This window comes from Psammomys obesus, unplaced genomic scaffold, assembly GCF_907164565.1.
Source record: "Psammomys obesus unplaced genomic scaffold, mPsaObe1.curated_primary_1811, whole genome shotgun sequence".
Lineage (NCBI taxonomy): Eukaryota > Metazoa > Chordata > Mammalia > Rodentia > Muridae > Psammomys > Psammomys obesus.
Genome location: NW_026589447.1, coordinates 301,607 through 326,023, shown reverse-complemented (window position 1 = coordinate 326,023; position 24,417 = coordinate 301,607). Strand labels below are relative to the sequence as shown.

The 24,417-nt window shown below is 38.5% G+C and overlaps 1 protein-coding gene across 1 annotated transcript in view; it reads right to left on the bottom strand.

The window, feature by feature from the left end:
- Nucleotides 1-24,417, bottom strand: part of Snx12 (sorting nexin 12) — a 126,412-nt gene that overhangs the window by 43,945 nt on the left and 58,050 nt on the right. The gene's annotated exons all lie outside the window — the stretch shown is intronic.

Here is a 24,417-nt window from a genome sequence, read left to right as displayed (position 1 = left end):
CCCTGATGCCAGTGCTAAGTGCTCATTGGCTGGTCTCTTCTGGTACTCCCTGTCATTCCGGCACTGATGCCACCATGTCAGATGAACCCAGTTTCTGCTAATCAGACTGAGCATGAAGGAGATTTGTTGGAACCAGCGCCTAGGATTCCTCAACTCCCACAATCCTGTTATGTTAACGTTAGTTTACCTGAGGCTTTGCTTGCTAAAAAGCTTGGACAGTCTGCCACCTCAGCCATACATGATAAAGTCCATGACCTCCAAACCTTGGACCCCTCACTGGCCTGCCATATTCCACTCAACTTCACTCCCCAAGGGACAGTTGTCACATCCTACTGCTAATGTTGTTTTTTAATTTGCTTTTTGTTTGTTTGTTTCCCAGTCGGGGCCCAAAGTCCGGAAACTAAGCTTCAATAAAAGATTCTATAGTCCCATGTTTCTGTCCCCCTCCCCCCCAAAAAATTAATTAAAGGCAGGTATTCAAACAAAACTGTGAACAAATATGCTCAGAGACAATATTCACAATAGCTGAAAGGTAGACATGATTCAAATGCCCATCAGTAGATGAATAAACCAACAGTGAGATGTTAGTCATCATGGGCTGGTCAATACACACTATATCACGGATGAACTTTGAAACTACCATGCTAACAGAAAGAAGCAAAACACAAAGGGCCATGTACTGCATGATTCTATTTATATGAAATATCTGGAACAGGTAAATCCATAGAAACAGAAACAAATGAGTGTTTGCTAGGGTCCAAGGGCAGGGTGAAATGAGAAAGCATACCAAGTTTCTATTTGGGATGATAAAAATGTTCTAGAACTAAACGGAGACAATGATCCCACAGCACTGAAGCGTACCCTTTAAAATAGACAAAATGGTAAATTTTATGTTATGTTTATTTCATCACAATAAAAAAGCAAATGCTGACCTGCAAACCAGCTGTAAGAAAGCATTAAAAATAATCAACTGTTAATAAATTTTCAGCTAAATTTCGGCACAGTGTGGAAAATAACTCCAGTGGGATCTAACTAGTTGAGATATGAGAATACATTCAGCACAACTGTAATCCTATAAGAACAACTGACAATTGGAAACTGGGTGTGGTAGTGCACACCTGCAATCCCAGCATTGAGAAGGCTGAAGCAACAATTCAAGGCTAGGCAGAAGCTGGGGAAATGGCTTGGTGGATAAGAATGTTCGCTGTGCAAATATGAAAACCTAAGTTCAAATCCCTAGTACCTATGTAAGAAAAAGCTGGGTGTAGATCCTGGGGGCTCACTGTCTGGCCAGCCTAGCCTAGTCAGCAAGTTCCCACTTCAATAAGGCAGAGAACAACAGGAGAAATCATCCAAGGTCTTCTGGTTCTACATACATGTACCACATAGACATAACACACACACACACACACACACACACACACACTCATAAACACACATAAAAGAAAGAAACAAAAATGTTAAGAGCTCAAAGCCAGCTTGGGCTATATGATAAGATCTTGGCTCAAATAAAAATTACAACATTTTATCTTGTAAAAGTGATGTGAATTTTAGACAAAATCTTAAATGTCATCCTACTCTTTCCTCAAAAAAAAAAAATCTACACTGAAGTGTACCATATTCAAACTGCAGAGAGCCAAGGCGAAAAGGAAATTTTTGTAAAAAAAAAAATCAGTGTTTTAAAATACCTTATCCACAAAGGATCAAGGATTAAAATTATATCAAACTTCTTAAAAAACGGGTAAAGGGATATTTAATATATTAAAAGAAAAGCACACCAACATAGAATTCTGCATCATCAAGTATGGTAACACCCAATCGTAATCCTCAGCACTCAGGAAACAGAGGCAGGAGGATCACCTCAAGTTGGGACCTATCCTGGTACACAGCCAGAGCTACATGGCAAAAGTGAAGATCAACAATAATAAAAAAAAAACAGTGGCTGGAGAGGTGGTTAAGTGCCCTTTTTGCTCTTGCAGGGGTCCTATGTGCAATTCCCAGCACCCTCATGGTGGCTTAAGCCATCTGTAACTCCAGTTCCACAGTTAAAACCCTCCTCTGACTTGCATGGGCACCAGGCACACATGTGATGCATAGACATTATGTGAAAGTAAGACACTATGTATTTCATAAATATTCATTTTAAAGCAACAACAAAAACAAGCCAACTTAAATAGGAAAGGACTTAAGCAGATGCCTCTCTACACTAGACATATAGACAACCAATAGAGACATTAAAAGGCCATCCATTGCTAATTATGTGCAAATCAAAATCGCTTCATATCCAATAGGCTTTATTAAGTGTTGGCAAGCATGTGGCAAAATTGGAGACTTTGCCTATTCTGGCAAGAAGGTAAAATGATGCAGTTCTTTGGAAAACAACATGTGGCTCCTGGAAAGAACTCCACAGAATTGCCATAACAATCCCACACCTAAATATATATGCACCAAATTGAAAACCAGGAATGAAACAGGTATTTGAACACCCATCTTCACAGCAGCACTATTCACAGTTATCAGGTGAAAGTAATTCAAATGTTCACTGACAATGAATATGGATATAATAAATGTCCTGACTTGTTTTGTTTTTGTTTCTTGTCAATTTGACACAAGCTAGGGTCATTTGGGAAGAACTTTAATTGAGAAAATGCCTCTATTAGTTTAGCCTTTAGGCAAGCCAGTAGGGCACTTTTATTAATAATGGACACGGGAGGTCCTAGCCCACTGTGGACAGTGCTTCCCCTGGGATGTGTAAAAAAGAAGGCTGAGCAAGCCTGTAAATGTCACTATTATTCCATCCATGGCCTCTACTTCACCTCCTGTCTCTAGCTTCCTGCCCTGCTCAAACTCTTGTCTTGGCTTCCCTCAGTGATGGACTGTGGTCAGGATCTGTGAGCCAAGTAAACCCTTTCCTCTCCAAGTTGCTTTGGGTCACAGTATTCATTACAGAAATAGAAACCTAACTAAGACCATACATGTGGCACACCTACAGTTGAATGTTGTTCAGCTTTCCAATTTTTAATGGGTTCTACTTTATTTATTTGTTTGTTTATGGAGGGGGAGCATGTGCATGTCAGAGCGTACATGTAGCAGTCAGAGCGTACATGTAGCAGTCAGAGGACAACTTATGAAAGTCAGTTCTCTTTCTATCATGTGGGTGGCATGAATCAAACTCATGAGGTTAGGCTTGGCTGCAAACATGTCGCCAGCTGGTCCTCTCATATGCTTTTTTTTATTAATTATACTTTATTCACTTTGTATCCCCCCATAAGCCCCTCCCTCCTCCCCTCCCGATCCCACCCTCCCTCCCCCTTCTTCACGCATGCCCCTCCCCAAGTCCACTGCTAGGGGAGGTCCTCCTCTCCTTCCTTCTGATCTTAGTCTATCAGATCACATCAGGAGTGGCTGCATTGTCATCTTCTGTGGCCTGGTAAGGCTGCTCCCCCCTCTCATATGCTTTTAAGCCTTTTTTTTTTTTTAATGAGGGCTAAAGGTAGGATGGTTCACTGCAGAATGTTCACCTAACATATATGAGGTCCTCACTAATCACTAGCTTAGCATTTTGGAAGGAAAGCAGGAGGGAGAGGGGTAAAGGCAGAGGGAAAGAGTGGGAGAAGGGAGAAAGGTTGAGGGAAGGGAGGAAGGAACTCTCACACAGCATCGATGAACATTAAAGATACTGAGCTAAGTGAAGCAAATCAGGTACACAAACCAGAACAAGAGGTAAATAGTGTATGATTCTACTTAAATGAGGTACTAAAACAGTCAAATTTATAAAGTCAAAAGTAAAATAGTAGTTTCTTGAGCTGAAAGGAAATGGAAAGTTACTGTTTGAATGACTGTAAATGTTCTATAGTCATCGGCTCTACCACCTGAGCTAATGGAGGAGTAACTATAAAGTTTACTAAGAATGATGAGAAACTCCTAGAGCTAGGTAGCAATTACCAGCTGTACTACAATGGAGAGTGTTGGAATGCTACTGAACTGTACACTTAAGAATTTGTTAAGCCGGGTGCAGTGGCGCTCTTACAAAAATGGTCCTGGTTAAATAAAATGGGTCATAAAACAACAACAAAAAGCCATGATTCTGGGGAAAAGGAATGATAGAATGCAAGTGGGGGTATTTACAGAGGTGGCAGGGAGATGGGGGAAGTATATAATCACAATTCATTATGGATATGTATGAAATTTTCAAAGATTATTAGTCAAATAAAGCTGGGGACATCTCTCTCTCTCTCTCTCTCTCTCTCTCCTTCTCTCTCTCTCTCTCTCTCTCTGTTTTTTGAGACTGGGTTTCTCTGCATAGCACTGGTTGTCCTGGACTCACTGCTTTGTAGCTCAGAATGGCCTCAAATTCACAGAGATCCACCTGCCTTTGCCTCCCAGGTGCTGGGATTAAAGGCGTGTGCCACCATGCTGGGCCAACAGCTTCTAAAGATAGTTAATCTCAGCTCTTACGTGACAGTTATTAGTAAAATTTCCATAAGCGATTATTTTTCCAAGCTCTTAGATTCCTGCCATACTCATTAGAGCATCAAGCAAAGCTGCTCACTGTTCACTAATCCGTTCCCTGAAAAAAGTATTAGACACTCATATGAAGTAGCAAGAAAGAAAAGTTAAATTCTTGAAACAGATAACTATGGCTATGCTTTCAAATATAGGTGGACAGAAAGTGAAAATGTGAGGCTCCTTGGTGATTCCCATAGTAAATTATGTCAGCAGTGAGAAATTTATTGTTGGGATCATCAAACAAATGCTGTATGAGCTTTAGTTGATAAAGCTCCCTCCCTCCCTCTCTCTTTTCTTTTTCTTTTGTGATGAGGTCTTCTCAAACCCAACCCAAGTGTCTTTCCCTCCCAAGTGCTGGGATTACAGGCATGCCCACTACACTTGGATTTTTTTTGTTTTTGTTTATATTTCCTAAAATTTGCAAAATAAATATCATAACTATTACAAGACAAGCCTAAACAGTTATTAAAATGGTTGGGTTTTTTTAATTTTTATTTTATTTTTATTAATTACAGTTTATTCACTTTGTATCCCAGTTGTAGTCCCTCCCTCATCCCCTCCCAACCCCACCCTCCCTCTTTTTCTCCTATTCCCCTCCCCCAGTCCAATAATAGGGGAGGTCCTCCTCTACTTCTACCTGACCCTAGCCTACCAGGTCTCATCAGGACTGGCTGCATTGTCTTCCTCTGCGTCCTGGTAAGTCTGCTCCCCCCCTCAGGGAGAGGTGATCAAAGAGCCAGCCACTGAGTTCATGCCAGAGACAGTCCCTGTTCCTATTATTGGGGAACCCTCTTGGACACTGCGCTGCCATGGCTACTTTTGTGCAGGAGTAAAATGGTTGGTTTTAATGGTACATAGCATAGTTGCATTTTTCACTAGTCATGGAAGTGTACATCTTTTAGGATGCAAGAAAAGACTATATTGTGCACCAGAAATATTCTCTTGAATATGAAGGGGGGGCATGAGCAACACAAACTTTGTTCCCTTGTATCTCCTTCCCTCTTGCCTACTTCCTGGTTTCATTCCACTCTAAGCAATCTAAACCAATTTACTCATAGTCCCTAGAAGAATCTATCAGGACTTGTCTTTCTAGACTTTGATTCTATTCATCATCCCATTTTTCTTTGATCTTCCACTTTGTTGACACTACAGACATACTTAACCTCTTCCCATTCAAAAGTTAAAATGTGATTTCCACGGTATTTCACTTCAAACTATTATTCTATTTCCATTCTTTCCTTCTCAGTCAGATTTCTGGAGTGGTTACTCTAAATCCACTGCCCTTTCCCTGCCATGTGTCTTTTTCCTTTTTCCATTGAATCACTTCACTGCAGTCCGGCTTTTGCTATAACATTATCAAACTATAATAGAAGTCAGATGTAATGACACATACACATCTGTAATCTTAGTACTTGGTAAGCTGGGCCTGGAGGACCATTTTAAGTTCTAGGTGAGGCTGGGCTACTTTGTGAGACCCTATCTAAAAATTTCAGACAGACAAAGACACAGAAGAACAGAAAAAAAAGGAAGGAAGGAAGGAAGGAAGGAAGGAAGGAAGGAAGGAAGAGAAAAAGACACCTACTTTTGGTTTTAGCTCAAGTACCCTTTCTTTCTAAACCTGCCCATGCAACAAATCAGCATACCATCCTAATATTGTAACCCATGCCATTCTGTCAAGCCTGGCATTTCCCTCTGGTTGAAGCTCTTAACTTGGACAACACCTAGTAGTCCTACCCACCAGTCACTTCCCATTCCAGGCCAGTTCAACCTCCACAACTGATTTCAAAATTATCTTTGATTTATTACAAAACCAAACCAACTCACCCTTTTGAATTCTCAGACCCCACCAGAAAATAGACTCCTTGGTTCAGCATGTTAGGATCCAGGCATGTCTGTGAGCTTCAATTATGATGGCTATCAGTCCCTGAATACCAACTTTCTCACCAGTCCACAAACACACCAAGCTCTTGTATGCCTCCCTGACTTCACATACTGCATTCCTTCCTCTTAAGTGATATACTCCTTATTTTTTCACTCATCCTTTAATATGTCTTGGCAAACATCCTAGCTGTCATCAAGCAGTTTTGTTAAGCAAGTTATGTTTATTAACTTATTTAATCCTCAATCAATAATTAAGATAACTACCATGGTGTCCATTTACAAATAAAAATAGTTAGAGGGTTATTTAAGTTTCTATCTAGTGACTGGGAGGATTTTTTTCAATATATTAGCAAAGTTTGAACCTTTAACCAGTGTGCTACAGGTAATGTGCATGATCTATAGCTGCCTACTCTGTTCTCTACATTCCCATAGCAGTCTGTTCACTTCCCTGTAATGAGTTACCACACTAGGATAAAATATCTCCCCACCTCTTTTTTATGATGTTAGGGATCAAAATCAGGGCCTTGTGTGTGCTAAGCAAATACTCTGCCACTGAGTTATATTTGTAGCTGAGAATGTTCTATTTCTGTTTATACAGTATCAACCCACACTAAGACTCGTGGTATAGAAACAATGTCTTACCAATGTTTGTATCCTAATGCATTCAGTGCATTATGTGTGTTTGATAAATCTTCATCACATAAATGAATTCTAAAAACTTTCTCTGCCAGTATGTGTTTGTTACCTTGCATCTTCTTCTGCTAGCTGTATCTTTTCAACATTCATTCAACTATAAGCACTGAGTGCAGACAAAAGTGAGTTCATATGAAAGGATCATCAGAAGAATGGATCAGGGTCTCCTTTAGAACCTTGCTTCTTGGATTAACTTTCAGCAGCCAATCCAACTGACATCTCCTCCTCAACCTATTTATGTTAACAAGTTTATCTTTTTAAAAATAGTGCTCTTTCGACAATGCCCTTTTGTCTAGGTACTGCCTGCTTTTTCTATCAACCTTTCCTCTTGCCAAACTTCTTCAAAGATCAACCAGAATTCCCATACCTCCCAGTTGCTTTTAAAATTGTAAATAATTTATGAACAAAAAGGCTAGCAAAGAATATAATAAAAACTGTTTCTATACTGCTCATTTTGCCAATACTAACATTTTACCAAAATTTTATTCCTGTTTTTTAAAGATTTGTTTTTTTTTTAATTTCATATTTATGGGTACTTTGCCTGAGTGTATGTTTGTGCACCCTATGTGTGCATGATGCCCACCAAAGGATTCCAGAGAAGGCCCCCAGATCCTCTTGAGCTGAAGTTATAGACAGTGGTGAGCTACCATGTGGGTGTGGGAACTGAACATAGGTGCTTTGGACAGGTCTTCTGGAAGAGCAGCCAGCGCTCTTAACCATCAAGCCATTTCTCCAGCCTCTTGCTTCTATTTTTAATTAAAATGAAACATCATTGAGGCTTCTTGTGTACTTTAGTGGTAAAATGCTTGTCTAGCATGTACAAGGCTCTAAGCTCAATTCCCAGCACTACAAAAGCATAACTGTTGCATGTACACTTATCCTGGCTCCTCCTCCCTCCCTCTCCAGAGGTTACCACTCTCAGGCTTTGGAATTTTTCATTTAAGTACATGTTCTGTATTTATATTTCACCTATAGTAATATCTCTAAAACAATACGTAGTGATGGGAGATGTAGAAGGCTCTCAGTAAATCATGAGTCTTTGAGTCCATACTTTTAAGGTAGTCTAGTGCCTTGCCAGCGGTGGGCTTGGTCATGTGATTTGCTTTGGCCAATGAGATGTATGCAAATGTGAGGCAAGTTTAGGTTTAAAAAGCACTTGTACTTTAAGACTCACACATTTAAAATGTTGCCATCATATGAACAGGTTCAAACTTTCGTTTGAATGTTTGGCTGGCACCATGGCTGTGAATTGCCACACATACAAATGCCATACATTCAAATTGCCATACATACAAATGAAGTCATGTTAGATCAGTATGCTCTCATCATCTCTTCATCTGACTGTGATGGCATGAGCAAGCCTAGGCAAGAGAACAGAAATGCTCAAATAGGTCTACCCAAAATTACCTGCAGAATTTTGAGTAAACAAATGTCTTACATGGCTAAATTTGGAAGTAGTTCAGCTTTATCCTGTAGAATCATATTAAAAATATCATGCCATATTTTTTTGAAAAAAAAAAAAAAAAAAAAAAGCTCAGGGTGCAGTTCTAGATACAATGGAGGTCACTGTGTAGACCAGCCTGTTATCAAACAGAGATCTACCTACTGAGATTAAAGGTGTGTGACACCATGCCAGATGTTTCATGATTATATATACAGCTGTAGTTCACTTAAAACTACTTCCTTCATTTGAAAACTGCATGGTTTGTCTACCCTCTAATGAAAATTATTGTTTCTAGTTTGTTCCTGGTACAAGCAGTATTGTTAGGAATACCCTTCCATGGGTCTTTTGGCACTAGGAATGGAATTAGTTGGTTGAGAGGTGAAGACATAGTCAAAAGTTTTTCCAAGTTGGTGTCAAATTGCTTTCCTAATTAGTTGTGCAGGTACCCAAGTCCTTATTAGTAATTTTGAAAACCAAAAGTTCTCTGAAAAACCAAAAAATATCTTTCATAAGTTTAACCTTTTTACTTTGTTTACAGTGTTGAACATAGTCCAGGGCTAGACATGTGGCTCAGTGATAAAGTGGCCAGAAGGTCCTGAGTGTGATCCCAGCACAGAAAAGAAAAACAACAACAACAACAAAATAACCTTAACAAGTCTAAGTTAACAGTCATTCCTTTTCTGGCTTTCACCTTACTCTCCAACACACTATAACGTGGACTCTAAGTCTATTCCACTAAAATTCTCAATAAGGTCACTAATTACTTGTTGCTTGTTTTTTTATTTATTTATCATCAATAACTACTTAAAAGCTCTTGGACATTTCCCAGCACAACAGACAAATTAGTTGCCCTCTGCAACAGCCCATCCTATTCACTCTACCTACCTTAGAATTTTTGTCTCCCTTAATTTCTTTTCTTTGTAGTGTATGTATTGGTTATGGTGTTGAGAAGAGAAGACATGTGTTACAGCAATACATGTGGAGGTTAGAGGATAGCTTTGTACAGTTTTTCTCTTTATACATGGGTTCCTGGAATCAACCCCAGCTCACCAGTTTCAAGCATCAAATGCTTTTACCTAAGAAGCTTATGCATTCAGGTGGTTCATCTTTATTTTAGTAGCATCTAATCTGCTAATCCCAGCAAGCATATCACTTCCGTCAGGCACTGTATTCACTATCTCTAGAAGTTGGCTTTTGATTATTTGGTTTAGGTTTAATATTTTGAGACAGGGTTTTGTTTTTTGTTTTTGTTTTTTTTGTTGTTGTTGTTGTTGTTTTGGTTTGGTTTGGTTTGGTTTTTTTTTTTAGCCCACAGCGAACTAATTATGTAGCCAAGGCTAATCCTGAACTGCCATACATACAAATGAAATCATGTTAAATCAATACACTCCCATCAACACTTCATCCGACTGTGATGGCATGAGCAAGCCTAGGCAAGAGAACAGAAGTGCTCAAATGGGTCTATTAAAAATTATCTGTGGGCTGGAGAGACGGCTCAGAGTTTAAAAACACTGGCTGTACTTCCAAAGGTCCTGAGTTCAATTCCCAGCAACCACATGGTGGTTCACAACTATCTATAATGAGATCTGGTGTCTTCTTCTGGCATGCAGGCACACATGCAGACAGAATACTGTATAAATAATAAATACAATAAAAATTATATGCAAAATAATGATCCTCCTGCTTCTACAGGTATGTAACACCATGCCCCTTTTAGAAGTTTGATTTATATTTTACCTTCAATGTCTCTTCTCAGTATGATCTCATGAACACATTTTCCTGTATTCTATTAACATATTGAACACATTCATAACTGGTTCAATGTTATTGTCAGCTGATTCCATCATGTGTTTTCTTCCTGGGTAATTTATTAATTGTTTTTGCTTATAATTATGGAAATCATTCCTTTGCTTTGCATACCTAATAATTTGTTACTGGGTTTCAGACAGTGAATTTTATGGCTTTGGGTACTGATTTTTTTTTCTTTATTATTCCTACAAATCTGTTTGAGGTTGGCTCTGAAATGCAGTTAGGTCCCTTAGAGACAGTTTCCTTGAGACTTGTTTTTAAGTTTTGTCAAACAAGTTGAGAGCAATCTTTGGCCTAGAGAAAATGTGCCCACACTTTTAGGGCAATACCCCTCCTAAGTATTCAAACCAATATCTTGTGCATTGCAGTCTGGCATGTGCTCCTTTCTGGCGGTCCCTTCCCTAGTCTCAGGTAATTACTTCATGCATTGAGGTGTTCCTTACTGAATGCCGTAGATCTCAGGAAGGTGCACTTGATTTCCCTGCTTTATTTGATCTCTTACAAATTCTAGCCATTGAGCTTACCTGAATGACTTCTGAAATCTTTCTCCGAATCAAGATGTCTAGGTGTTAGCCTGGCTTCCCTTCCCTGATTTATGGTTCCATATACTTTGTCCAGGTTTATAGTTAAAGCCAAAGAGTAAGTCAGTCTTTGTTACTTATCCTATTGTAACTCTAAGCTTCAGTTCTTACCTTTCTTATCCACTGTGGAAAAACAAAAGATTATAGAAGTGCAAAGGCAGAACAAGGAAAGGCAAGCTACAACAATAACTGAGGGAAGAAATAATTAGCTAGAATTAAAAGTGGTGAAAGTGGAGATGGAAAGAAATGGATTCTAGAAACATTTTGTGTGCTCTGAGAGTACCAACTGTATCCATTATTTACCACATACTATGTGGTCACTGATCATAAGGAATTGACAATTTAGTACTGAACAAAGATCTGATTGTTACCGTCAACTCTTTTTATAGGTTTTCATTGCTTAAAAATATATATAAAGTTAAACCACATTAATGTATCATTCAAAGTCTTCCACTATGTACTTTAAAAAATACTTTATGGGGCCTGGAGAGATGGTTCAGAGGTTAAGATCACTGCTTGCTCTTCCAGAGGTCCCGAATTCAGTTCTCAGCAGCCACAGCATGGCTCACAACCATCTATAGTGAAATCCAATGCTCTCTTCTGGCTTTCAGATGTACATGCAAGCAGAACATTGTATACATAATAAAATAAATAAATATTAAACAAAAGAAAAAGAAAACCACACTTAATTCCAAACAATATTTTATGTTTTGTTTTTCTTTAGGTATGTGTGTACACATTTATGTGAGATCCTTATGTGTATGTGAAGGGACACCAGCTCACTAAAGCATATGGCTCTGGCAGGCCTTGCTTTCTCCCCCATTCTCCCTTCCTTGCTAAAAACCCATTAGATGATTTTCTTAAAGCTAGCCACCAAGGTCTGTTTCCTTATTTGGCCACTTCATCCTCTGAGGCTGACTACCAAAGTCCAGCTATTGAAGTATTGAAGTCCAGCAATCAAGAGCCACCTTTGGGTCACCTAATTAATATGCCCAATTAAAATTACACACCTCATCCTAACATGGAGTTTCCTCTTTTACGTTTATAAACCATCATTTGCCTATCAGCCATGTCTGTCTCCTCTATCCACAGGTAGTCAGTCCTTTGTCCTACTCCAGGACAAACACCCCTTACCCCTCTACCTTGTTCCTTGTTCACTTCCCCTTCTCCCTCTTCCTCTGTCTCCTGTCTTTGTCCCTTATCCCAGCCCTGTGTCCCTCTGGGGAGATATATATATATATACCCAGTTAAAACTGCATATCAAGACCATGTCTCAAAACAACAACAAAGAGTTTTCTTTAACAATTTCAACACCAGTTTTAATCTGTCTTCGACAGCATTGTTGGTACTGCACTGCACCTAATTATTTACATCTTTGTCAAGGTTTATATTCTTCATCTACTCTAGGAAAATTAGTAGATGTATTTGTAGTACCATGAGATTTTTAAATGCTTCTATTTCTTCCACCAGAAGTCCAAAAATTTGGATTTTGTCATATACCATTTTCATCTGTTTGGTTCATGCTTGAGAACTCTGATATCCACAAAACAAATAAACAAACTAATGAATAAGTTACACTAAAAAAGAGAAAGACCTAGGGGGGCTAGGGACAGGAGCTCCACAAGGAGAGCAACAGAATAAAAAATCTGGACAAAGGGGTCTTTTCTGAGACTCATACTCCAACCAAGGACCATTCATGAAGATAACTTAGAACTCCTGCACAGATGTAGCCCATGGATGCTCAGTCTTCAAGTGGGTTCCCTAGTAATAGGAATAGGGACTGTATCTGACATGAGCTTAGTGGTGACTCTTTAATCACCTCCCCTTGATGGGGGAGCAGCCTTACCAGGCCACAGAGGAAGACAAAGCAGCCAGTCCTGATGAGACCTGTTAGGCTAGGGTCAGAGGGAAGGGAAGGAGGACCTCCCCTATCAGTGGACTTAGAGAGGGGCATGGGAGGAGATGAAAGAGTGAGGCTGGGATTGGGAGAGGATGAGGGAGGGGGCTATAGATAGGATACAAAGTGAATAAACTGTAATCAATAAAAATGAATTAATTAAAAAACAAACAAAAACAATTTCATGCTTGTTTTCAATGTATCTTGACCATATCCAGCCCAAATATCCCTTCCCACTCCCCATATTCCTTCCCCAATATTTTCTCCTCCCACCTTCATATCCTTCTCCCCTTCTCTTACCCCTCCCCTTCTTTTTCTTTCTCTTTCTCCTCTTCTTCTTCTCCTTCTTCTGCTTCTGACAATCAGACAATTCAGATATTCATGGTTCTGTGAGTTTGTTCCTTTCTTCCAATCTACCACATTTGCTGCACATTTTTTCATTATTTCTAAAAATCATTTTTAAATTTGTGCAGTCAATTGTACTGTGTCCTTTTTCATCTCTGATTTCATGTGACTCTTGTCTCTTTAATGGTAGTTAAGTGTCTATTTTTACGTCTTTTCGAAGAAACAGCATTTTGTTTTGGTTAATTTTTTCTGTATACATGTGTGTGTTTTATATACATATATATATGTGTGTTTTCCTGATAAGTATTTAGTGTGAATTTTCTCTCATTATTTGATTAGTTCGATTATTTGATTACTCTTATTTTTCTTTTTCTTTGAGATCCAGTAATGTGTTGTTCATCTGAGATTTCCCTGCTTCACTCATTGGGTGTTGATTACTCCGCTGTTCCTTCTTAGTTGTAGGCAGTATGTTCACAAACTTACTGTGTAGCAGTCTTAACTTGCAGTCCCATGGGGTTATTCCATTTCTCAGTGAACACATTATTCCTTTTCAAGCGAATACCTTAGGCTAGCAAAACAATTAATTTTGAGAATTGGAAACAAAAATTTGATGGTGATACAGTCAGAATAGTAGATAGTACAACTCTTATTTCTACTTTCTGATTATAAAATTTATAGTTCAAGTGGGGATGGGTTATTCCAAGAAACATTGTACATACTGAATCTGTGGATGTTCAAGTTTCTTATATAAAATAATGTAATAATCTCTGTAAAGAGCAAGTATACTATAATACTTAGGGAATGATACTACCGGAAGAGTTTATACAAGAACAGTACAGATATATTTTTACAAATATTTCCAATCTCTTTTGTGTTTGGTTCCCAACACCCATATGGCAGTTCACAACCATTATAAACTCCAGTTGCAGGGGATGCCACACCCTTCTGTGGTCTTCACAAGCACCAGGGATACACAGGTTGCACAGGAAAATACCCATGGGAGAAAAAGGAAACCTTAAAAAAAGATGACTATAAGATTTACATTTTCGTTTACACTCCAGTTGTGCTATTTCATTAGCTGGATGCTTGTCTAATCCAATTGGGTGTTCTTTGGGCCAGGGTTAAATCAGGAAGAAATTTAAAACAACCTCAAACACTATTAATATTAAACATAACTTAAATTCCTACGGGGGCATATGCAATATATGTGGTGTTGCTTGGGGTCTTACCCTATTACCACTAAATGTTGCCAATTCTTCATCCTTTTAAAGATTAGCGTTCCTTATGGGAACTGATAGTTAAGAGAACTAAATCTGCTGAGCTAGTTTGTCATTAGAGAAGTAATATTAAAAGTTTAATGTGACTTTCAAGAGCTAATAATTACTATCCATCATGGCAAAAAAGTTTAGAAATTTCTCTATTTCGCATCAAAACAATTGTCATACAGTTCTCCTTAGAAGGACAAGGGTGTGGCTTCACTCATTTAGTTACATAGTGACACTGTTCTAAAAGAAGAAATATGCATGCTTCTGTATTTCTAGGCTGAGTCAAAGGCATGATGCATTAAGATTCTATTTTTAAATAGTTTTCACTTTTGTTTTTTTTTAATATTTATTTATTATTTATACAACATTCTGCCTGTACACCAGATCTTACTAGAGATGGTTATGAGCCACCATGTGGTTGCTGGGACTCGAACTCAGGACCTTTGGAAGAACAGCGAGTGTTCTTAAACTCGGCCATCTCTCCAGCTAGTTTTCACTTTTATCTCCAGTCTTATTAACTTATAGCTAGATGCTGTAATTTACATAGCGTGCCTTTAATTTACATTGTGTACACCTTAGGAGGCTTGTATTAATTAATTCTAAAGCCAAATTATTGTTTACATGTTGACATAGGCTCCCATTGAGCATTGATTGTCTCATGATTTACTGTCCATTGGAGGTGGGAAGTCTGTCTCTTTTTAAACATATAAGTATAGTTTTGAAGTACTCGCTAAACTGTTTTTGTCTTGAGTAAATGACTGAGTTTCTATCAGAAATATTTATATCATTCTTCCTCCCTAATTTTCTGTGGTTCCTGTCTCTTGTCCTTGGATCATTTTTTGCCAGACTTTGTTTTTGTTGGGTTCTTCCCTCTATTTACTTTTCTTCCTATTTGTACTTAGATAGTTGTGCATGTAGCCAGTTGCTTCTATACTCCTTGCTTTTAAGTATATGGAAAAAGGGAAGAGGTATTTGTCACACCTGCAAGTAATTACAACTGAAATACAACCTCAGTCTTTTGTATGTGCTGCATTGAGTGCTTACTAAATATTAAATGGATGGAAGTGCTACAATTCCTGCCACATGGAAACACCCATTTTAAAGTCATTGTTTATACAGCTGAGTCTCTAGCCCTTTACATAGATTTCTAGAATCAGAACTGCAGTAATATTAGGATTAGTCATTTTAGTACCTTTTTTACTTATTTTTTTGAGATTATATTATTACACATTTCCTCCTTCTCTTTCCTCCCTCAACCCTTCTGCATATCCATCCTTCCTCTCTTTCAAATTCATGGCCTCTTCTTTTATTTTTGTTACATGTATATATACATTCCTAAGTACAACCTACAAATTTTAGTATCTTTGAAAAAGAAAATAGATTTTTATGCCCATTTTCATCATATAAAATATAATGAAAATAATTTCTTTGTTTAATTCTATTTTAAATATTGTTTATTTTTCCTTCTACACATGCACAAAATATTTTAGTCCTTTTATTTTTGCGTTATATATTTAATTAAGTACCTTACAGAAATAGAACTTTATAGTTTAACCAAGGAAAGTGTAAAACAAGTGTCATGTTTGTTAAATTGGAGAAAAGTGCATTCCAAAACTTCTGGGTTTAGTAATAAAACACGTTGAAAGGTTTAGAGAAGTATTGCAAAGATATGAAGGAAAATGTAAATGCAAGCTGATTGTGCTGGGATAAGGCTTTAATGCTAGCACTGGGGAGGTATTGGCAGGAGAACCTGTGAGTTCAAAGGCAGCTTGTTGTACTTAGAGCAGTGTTCTCAACCTTCCTAATACCATGGCCCTTTAATGTATGTAGTTCTTCCTGTTGTGGTGACCCCCAAACAAATAATTATTTTCTTTGCTATTGTTATGAATCATAGTGGAAATATCAGCTATACAGGATATTAGATATGTGCCCTCCAAACGGTTGGAGACACACAGGCTGAAAACCAGTGATTTAGTGGTTCCAAGACAGACAGGCAATGGTGGTGCACACCACTAATCCATTTATCCACACCATTAAGCACTCAGGAGGCAGAGGCAGGCAGATCTCTGCATTCCAGGCCAGACTGATCTACAGAGTGAGTTTCAGGACAGCCAGGGCTGTTACACAGAGAAACCCTGTCATGAAAAACAAACAAACAAACAAAAACTAAACAAAACAAAAAGCAATGAAGTTCCAAGACAGCCAGGGATACAGAGAGACTCTGTTTTAAAAAAACAAAACAAATCAAGATGTGCATAGTCCCACTTACATTACATTTAAAAAATTGCAGAGAGTTTGACTAAAAGGCTGAGCATAACTGGAAATGGTGATTATTTATTTATTGTAGTAACTTGGTATTATCCAAGCAATAATAGAATGTATGGTCATTAACGAATAAGCCTATTGTATATACTAACCAGTGTTATCTAATTTCTGCTGCAGATGAGAACTATAGGATGGAATTGGCACCTGCTTTGAAAACTATTAGTTTTGAAACTTTTAGTGTGACTGATTAAGATTTTACAGACATAATTTGATCCATGGTAACATTAAATTCATGAAAGAAATTATTCTGTAGTTTTATATATTTTTCTGGATTTCATTCAAATTTGTTTTTATTCTTTTCTCAGTATCTTTCAAATTTGGTGGATTTTAATTTGTCTTGTTAAAGCTTTTCTCAAGAACATTTACTCAGGCTTTATACTTTCTTTTGCAACTATAGAGCTGATGCTGAATCTTAATGTGTTCTATTTTTGTTGTTTTGTTTTGTTTTGTTTTGTTTGTTTATTTGTTGTTGTTTTCAATTTTCCAGATGGGACTTCGGACCTTATACATGTTACATACTTGCTCTACCACTGAGCTACAGCAGTAGCAGCTTATCGTTTCCAGGGTGGCTTTTTGTGTTTGTTTGTTTGTTTGCATGTTTTAAATTTTGAGAGACTCACTTTGTAGTCTAGTGTAGTCTGGAGATTGTACGATTCTAGTGTGGGTGTGTATCCACCAATACCCACACACATACACACCCTGTAACACATGTGGAGGAAGACAGAGAATAACTTCCACCATATGGGTATCTGGCATTGGACTCAGTGAGTGAGTAAGGCTTGGTGGCAAGAGCCTTTACTTGTTTCAGTGTCTCACCAGACTTGCCAGGGGTTTTGACAGGGCAGTTTTATAGTCTGTTACTGTTCTTTATATTAATAGGAACTGTTATGCTTCCTGCATTTTAACTGTCAGAATGTTGTAAATAGGTACTCTTTTCTGGTTAAAATAAAAATAAAATGTACACTAGCCAAGTGACATTTTTATAAAAGAGGAAAAAATGGTTGGTTCTCCAGTGTCATTTAAGGAAATTAGAAACATTCTATTTTTATATAATTTAAAAGCTTAAAATTTACCAATTAGGACCATACTGTCAAGGGCATATGAAATTGGTCAAGAGCTATCTAAGTCATGTGAAGAAAATTGGATACCATCACCACTTCGTACACTTCTGCTTTATGTGATTTTTGGTGCTATTTGGTAACAAAGTCTCTCCCAGCAGATATAAACTATTCCTAAAATAATACGTATCAGAATTCAGTGAGTTATTCTGTCTTATAGTTTTGTTTTAGACTCAGAAGTTTCATTTGGGGTAGCAGCTTTGTCATGCTAAACTGCTGAAGATATAGGGCAATTCAATTAAGCTTCCTATTTAAAGTATACTAAGTAAACACCGACAAGTGTTGTTAGCTTGTAATCTGACAAAATCAGATTTATTGCTTCATAGAGTGAGGTAGTAAGCTCATGGAACCAAGGAAGGCCTCTGAGGGATGGGGTCAGGTTTATAATATTTAGCTTAAACTAAAGAATTCTTAGGAGCATTTAAAGGAAGCCAGATCAGGTCTAGACTGGTATCTGTTTCTGAGGCAAATTAGGAAAAGGGAGGATTATCTAGGGATTGGGTATTATTATTAAGCAAAAGCAGTTTAGGAGTTGGATATTTCTCTCTTGGAATAAATGAAAATAACAAATAGGTCTGGACATAGCACTGGTAAGAACAGTAATGATCAAGGAGTGAGGAGTTCATTACTGATATTTTACAACTGCTATATAACCTTGGGTAAAGCAATGTTTTATGTTAACTTTGCAGCTGGCTTTATCTGTGTCTGTCCTCCCAAGTCTGATTAAATTTAGGGCTTTTGTTTTATTTTTCAGTTCTCACTGTTTGACTCTTTCAGCTCTGGATAGCCAGGACTATTACATGGAGAAACCCTATCTTGAAAACGTAAAAACAAAAATAAAAATAAAAACAAAGAAGGAAAGGAAAGGAAAGGAAAGGAAAGGAAAGGAAAGGAAAGGAAAGGAAAGGAAAGGAAAGGAAAGGAAAGGAAAGGAAAGGAAAGGAAAGGAAAGGGAAAAAAAGGAAAGGAAAGAAAAAGAAACGAAAGGAAAGGAAAAGAAATGGAAAGGAAAAGGAAAGGAAGAGCCCCTGAAGAGATGAAAATTCTTCATCAATAGTCCTGGAACTCTTTTTGCAGAGCAGGCTGGCCTTGAACTCACAGAGATCCACTTGCCTCTGCCTCCCGTAGTGTTGGGACTAAAGGTGTGCACCACCACTCCCAGCATAGGTCCACTTCTTCTACCTAACCCTAATCCCCAGCCTTGTCAGTTAGTAATCATATACATCAATTGGTCACTTAGGATTATGGATGATTGGTTTTAGGACCCTCCTCTGGTGATACCTACATTAATGAATGCTCAAAGTCCTTGTATGACACAGATATGCTATGGTTATAAATTAGTGGTAGAGATTTTTTTACCAGTGTGTGAAAGCCCCAATATTTAATCGCCAGTACTACAAAAAGTAAAATAAATTAAAATAAACACAGTATTTGAACATAGCTTACATACTTTGTTCCATATACTTAAAATTACCTTTAAATTACTATTTATTCTTACAACAATTTAAATGCTATGTAGTTATTTTAATTGGTTAGGGAATGGTGACAGGAAAACTACCTGTGTGTATTTGATACAGATTCGGTTTTATTTTTATGCCTGTTATTAAACTCCGGGCCTTTCATATGCTAGATAAATGCACTCCCACCCCATTTTGTTTACATCTGTTTACTGTGTGTGCATTCTCACATGCTATGATGTACACGTGGAGGTAATAGCCCTGGCAGTCCTGTGTTGTTTTAAAAACAACAATCCCAATTGTTCAATTTTACCAGTATAAAGACATTCAAGCCAGATGCTAGGATGAAGTCTACTAACTAACTCAGAGAGGCAGAGAAAGCATCCAGCTGACCTTCCTATTCAGCTCACATCCCAGAGGAAAGAGCCTTTCTTACTCAGCTTGAGAGACCAAAGAATCAAAAATTAGGTTTTTGGGTTACTGAGCTAAAAAGTTTCAGACATATCTGGCCAGTTGCAGGGAAAAGCTGACCTTGCTGCATTCCTTTCCACTTATTAGAGATACCGTTGTCAAGAAACCAGCCGGATGGCTTCCATCTCTTTACAAAAGTCACGTGGCTTTGCTCCTGGAAATAGCACAGACTGAGCTGATCGCCCTTCTCCCTTCGAAACAGCCTGCCAGCCTAGGATAAGACGTTCCAACTGTAGTCCAAGGCCAGCCGCTGCCACCCCCGTTCCCGCCAGCACAGAAAAGCCTTCCCACAGCAAATCCTTTTGGAATGTAGCCTCCCCTTTTATGTTTTAACTAATAGACCCTTGCCAGATTGGAATAGCCCTGATTTGGGCACACAGGGAAGGGACTAAGACCTATATATCACCCTCAAACTGGAGTCCCCTGGCTCTCAGCTGGATACCAATGCCTTGGTGTCTGTGGGAGTCCCAGCTTGAGCTGCAAGTAACTATCCTTGCGTGTTTTGCCAACAGACTTGACTCCTAGTGGTCTTTGGGGGAGGGGGGCCTCAGGAATCTGACCTAACAAGCTCATACCTCAGAGGAAAAAGCTTTTCTTACTCAGCTCATGTCCCAGATGGAAAAAGCCAGAAGCCACTTTTTCTTCTCTATATATTTTTAAAATGCCCTTCAACTCAAAGCCCTACCTTTCTGTTTAATCCCTGTTGGCTGGTTACTTTCTCTGCCTCTTGATCTAGGGTTAACTTTATTTACTCTTGTTTACAGAATGCTTTTAGATTAAAGTTGTATGCTAGGCAGTCAGACAACAGCCACCTGTTTACAATAAACTGAAAGTTCTTGGATTAAAGGTGTGTGCTATGGCTGAGCCACACCACAACTAGAAAAAGGTTTTTACAATTCACAATGAGATCAAATATCCTGCAACAGTCCTGAACTTACTTTGTAGACCAGGCTGGCCTCAAACTCACCTCCTGCATCTGTTTCCCAAGGGCTGGTTTTAAAAGTGTGTACCGGGCTGGAGAGATGGCTCAGAGGATAAGAGCTCTGGCTGTTCTTCCAAAGGTCCTGAGTTCAATTCCCAGCAACTATATGGTAGCTCATAATCATCTGCATATGAGATCTGGTGCCCTCTTCTGGCAGACAGAATACTATATAAGTAATAAATAAATCTTTGGAAAAAAAAAAAAAACAAAACCAAGCAATAAGAGTGTGTACCACCACACCCAGTTCTTTAAATTATATTTTTATTTTTTTAATGTTTTTTTTATTATTATTATTTTCTTTTTAGTTACATTTTGTTAACTCTGTGTCCCAGCTGTATCCCGCTCCCTCATTCCCTCCCCAACCCCACACTCCCTCCCTGGTCTCCTCCCTGCCCCTTTCCAAGTCCACTGATAGGGGAGGACCTCCTCCCCTTTCATCTGACCCTGTTTTATCAGGTATCTTCAGGGCTGGCTGCAAAGTCCTCCTCTGTGGCCTAACAGACTGCTCCTCCCCGGGGGGGGGGGGTCAAACAGCCTGCCCTTGAAATCCTGTTAGAAATAGTCCGTGTTCCCCTTACTTTGGAAAACTACTTGGTTACTGAGCTACCACAGGCCACATCCGAGCAGAAGTTCTAGGTTATATCCATAGATGGTCCTTGGTTGAGTGTCAGTCTCAGAAAAGACCCTGTGCCCAGATATGTTTGGTCCTTGTAGAGCTCCTATCCTTTCCATATCATACTAACTTCCCTTCTTTCATATGATTCCCTGCACTCTGCCGAGGGTTTGGTTATGAGTCTTAGTGTCTGCTTTGAAACACTGCTAGGTAGAGTCTTTCAGATGCCTTTTGTGGTAGACTCCTGTCATAAGTTCAATGCACATCCCATTTGTCTTTCTAAATGAGGATTAATCACCTTCGCCTGTGTCCACTTTCTTGATTATCTTCTTTAGGTGTGTAGATTTCATTATGTTTATCATATCTTGTAGGTCTATATAAGCGAGTATATACCAAGTTTGTCTTTCTCCTTCTGGGATACTTCACTCAGAATGATCTTTTCTAGATCCCACCACTTGCCTGCAAATTTCATGATTTCCTCCTTTTTGATTGCTGAGTAGTATTCCATTGTATAAAAATACCACAATTTCTGTATCCATTCCTCCGTTGATGGACATCTGGGTTTTTTCCAAGTTCTGGCTATTACAAATAAAGCTGCTACGAACATGGTTGAACAAATGTCCTTGTTGTGCACTTGAGCAAATTTTGGGTATATACCTAGGAGTGGTATAGCTGGGTCTTGAGGTAGCACTACTCCTAGTTGTCTGAGAAAGCGCCAGATTGACTTCCAAAGTGGTTGAACCAGTTTACATTCCCACCAGCAATGGAGGAGGGTTCCCTTTTCTCCACAACCTCTCCAGCATGTGCTATCACTTGAGTTTTTCATCTTGGCCATTCTGATGGGTGTAAGGTGAAATCTCAGGGTCGTTTTGATTTGCATTTCCCTAATGGCTAATGAGGTTGAGCATTTCTTTAAGTGTTTCTCTGCCATTCGATATTTCTCTATCAAGAATTCTCTGTTTAGCTCTGTTCCCCATTTTTTAAGTGGATTACTTGGTTTGCTGCTTTTCTGCTTCTTTAGTTCTTTATATATACTGGATATTAGCCCTCTGTCAGATAAAGGGTTGGTGAAGATTCTTTCCCAATCTGTAGGCTGTCTATTTGTTTTGATGACAGTGTCTTTTGCTTTACACAAGCTTTTCAGTTTCATGAGGTCCCATTTATTGATTGTTGCTCTTAGAGCCTGTGCTGTTGGTGTTCTGTTCAGGAAGTTGTCTCCTGTGCCAATGAGTTCTAGGCTGTTTCCCACTTTTTTTTCCAACTGATTTAGAGTATCTGGTTTTATGTTGAGGTCCTTGATCCACTTGGACTTTAGTTTTGTGCAGGGTGATAAATATGGATCTATTTTCATTTTTCTGCATGTAGACATCCAGTTGGTCCCGCACCATTTGTTGAAGATGCTGTCTTTTTTCCATTGAATGGATTTGGCTTCTTTGTCAAATATTGAGTATTCATAGGTGTGTGGGTTTATTTCTGGGTCTTCTATGCGATTCCATTGATCCTCCTTTCTGTTTCTATGCCAATACCATGCAGTTTTTATTACTGTTGCCCTGTAGTACAGCTTGAGATCTGGAATGGAGATACCTCCAGATGATCTGTTGTTGTACAGGATTGTTTTGGAGATTCTGGGTGTTTTGTTTCTCCATATGAAGCTGAGAATCTTTTTTTCAAGGTCTGTAAAGAATTGAGTTGGTATTTTGATGGGAATTGCATTGAATCTGTAGATTGCTTTTGGCAGGATGGCCATTTTCACAATGTTAATCCTCCCAATCCATGAGCACGGGAGATCTTTCCATCTTCTGAGATCTTCTTCAATTTCTTTCTTCAAAGACTTTTTCTCAAACAGGTTTTTCACTTGCTTGGTTAGAGTCACACCAAGGTACTTTATGTTATTAGTGGCTATTGTGAAGGGTGTTGTTTCCCTAATTTCTTTCTCAGCCTTTTTGTCTTTGGTATACAAGAGGGCTTCTGATTTTTTTGAGTTGATTTTGTATCCTGCCACTTTGCTGAAGGTGTTAATCAGCTGAAGAAGTTCTCTGGTTGAATCTTTGGGGTCGCTCATGTATACTATCATATCATCTGCAAATAGTGACAGTTTGACCTCTTCCTTTCCGATTTGTATCCCCTTGATCTCCTTTAGTTGTCTTATTGCTCTGGCTAGGACTTCAAGTACAATGTTAAAGAGATATGGAGAGAGTGGGCAGCCTTGTCTTGTCCCTGATTTCAGTGGGATTGCTTTAAGTTTCTCTCCATTGAGTTTGATGTTGGCTATAGGCTTGCTGTATATTGCCTTTACTATCTTTAGGTATGTGCCTTGTATCCCTGATCTCTCCAAGACTTTAAACATAAATGGGTGTTGGACTTTATCAAATGCTTTTTCAGCATCTAAGGAGATGATCATGTGGTTTTTCTCCTTCATTTTGTTTATGTGGTGGATTACATTGATGGATTTCCGTATGTTGAACCACCCTTGCATTCCTGGGATGAAGCCTACTTGGTCATGGTGGATGATATCTTTGATGTGTTCTTGGATTCGGTTTGCAAGTATTTTATTGAGTATTTTTGCATCAATGTTCATAAGAGAGATAGCTCTGAAGTTCTCTTTTTTTGTTGGATCTTTGTGTGGTTTAGGTATCAAAGTGACTATGGCTTCATAGAATGAGTTTGGTAGTGTTCCTTCTATTTCTATTTTGTGGAATAGTTTGAGGAGAATTGGTGTTAATACTTCTTTGAAGGTCTTGTAGAATTCTGCGCTGAAGCCATCTGGTCCAGGGCTTTTTTTGGAGGGGAGACTGTTAATGACTGCTTCAATTTCCTTGGGAGATATAGGGCTATTCAGTCTTTCTACCTGATCTTGACTTAATTTTGGTAGATGGAATCTGTCAAGAAAGTTATCCATTTCATTTAGATTTTCAAATTTTAAATTATATTTTTAAAGATTTATTTTTTTATTATTTTTCATAATGTGTAGGTTCGTGTGTGTGTGTGTATGTGTGTGTGTGTGTGTGTGTGTATGTATGTATGTAT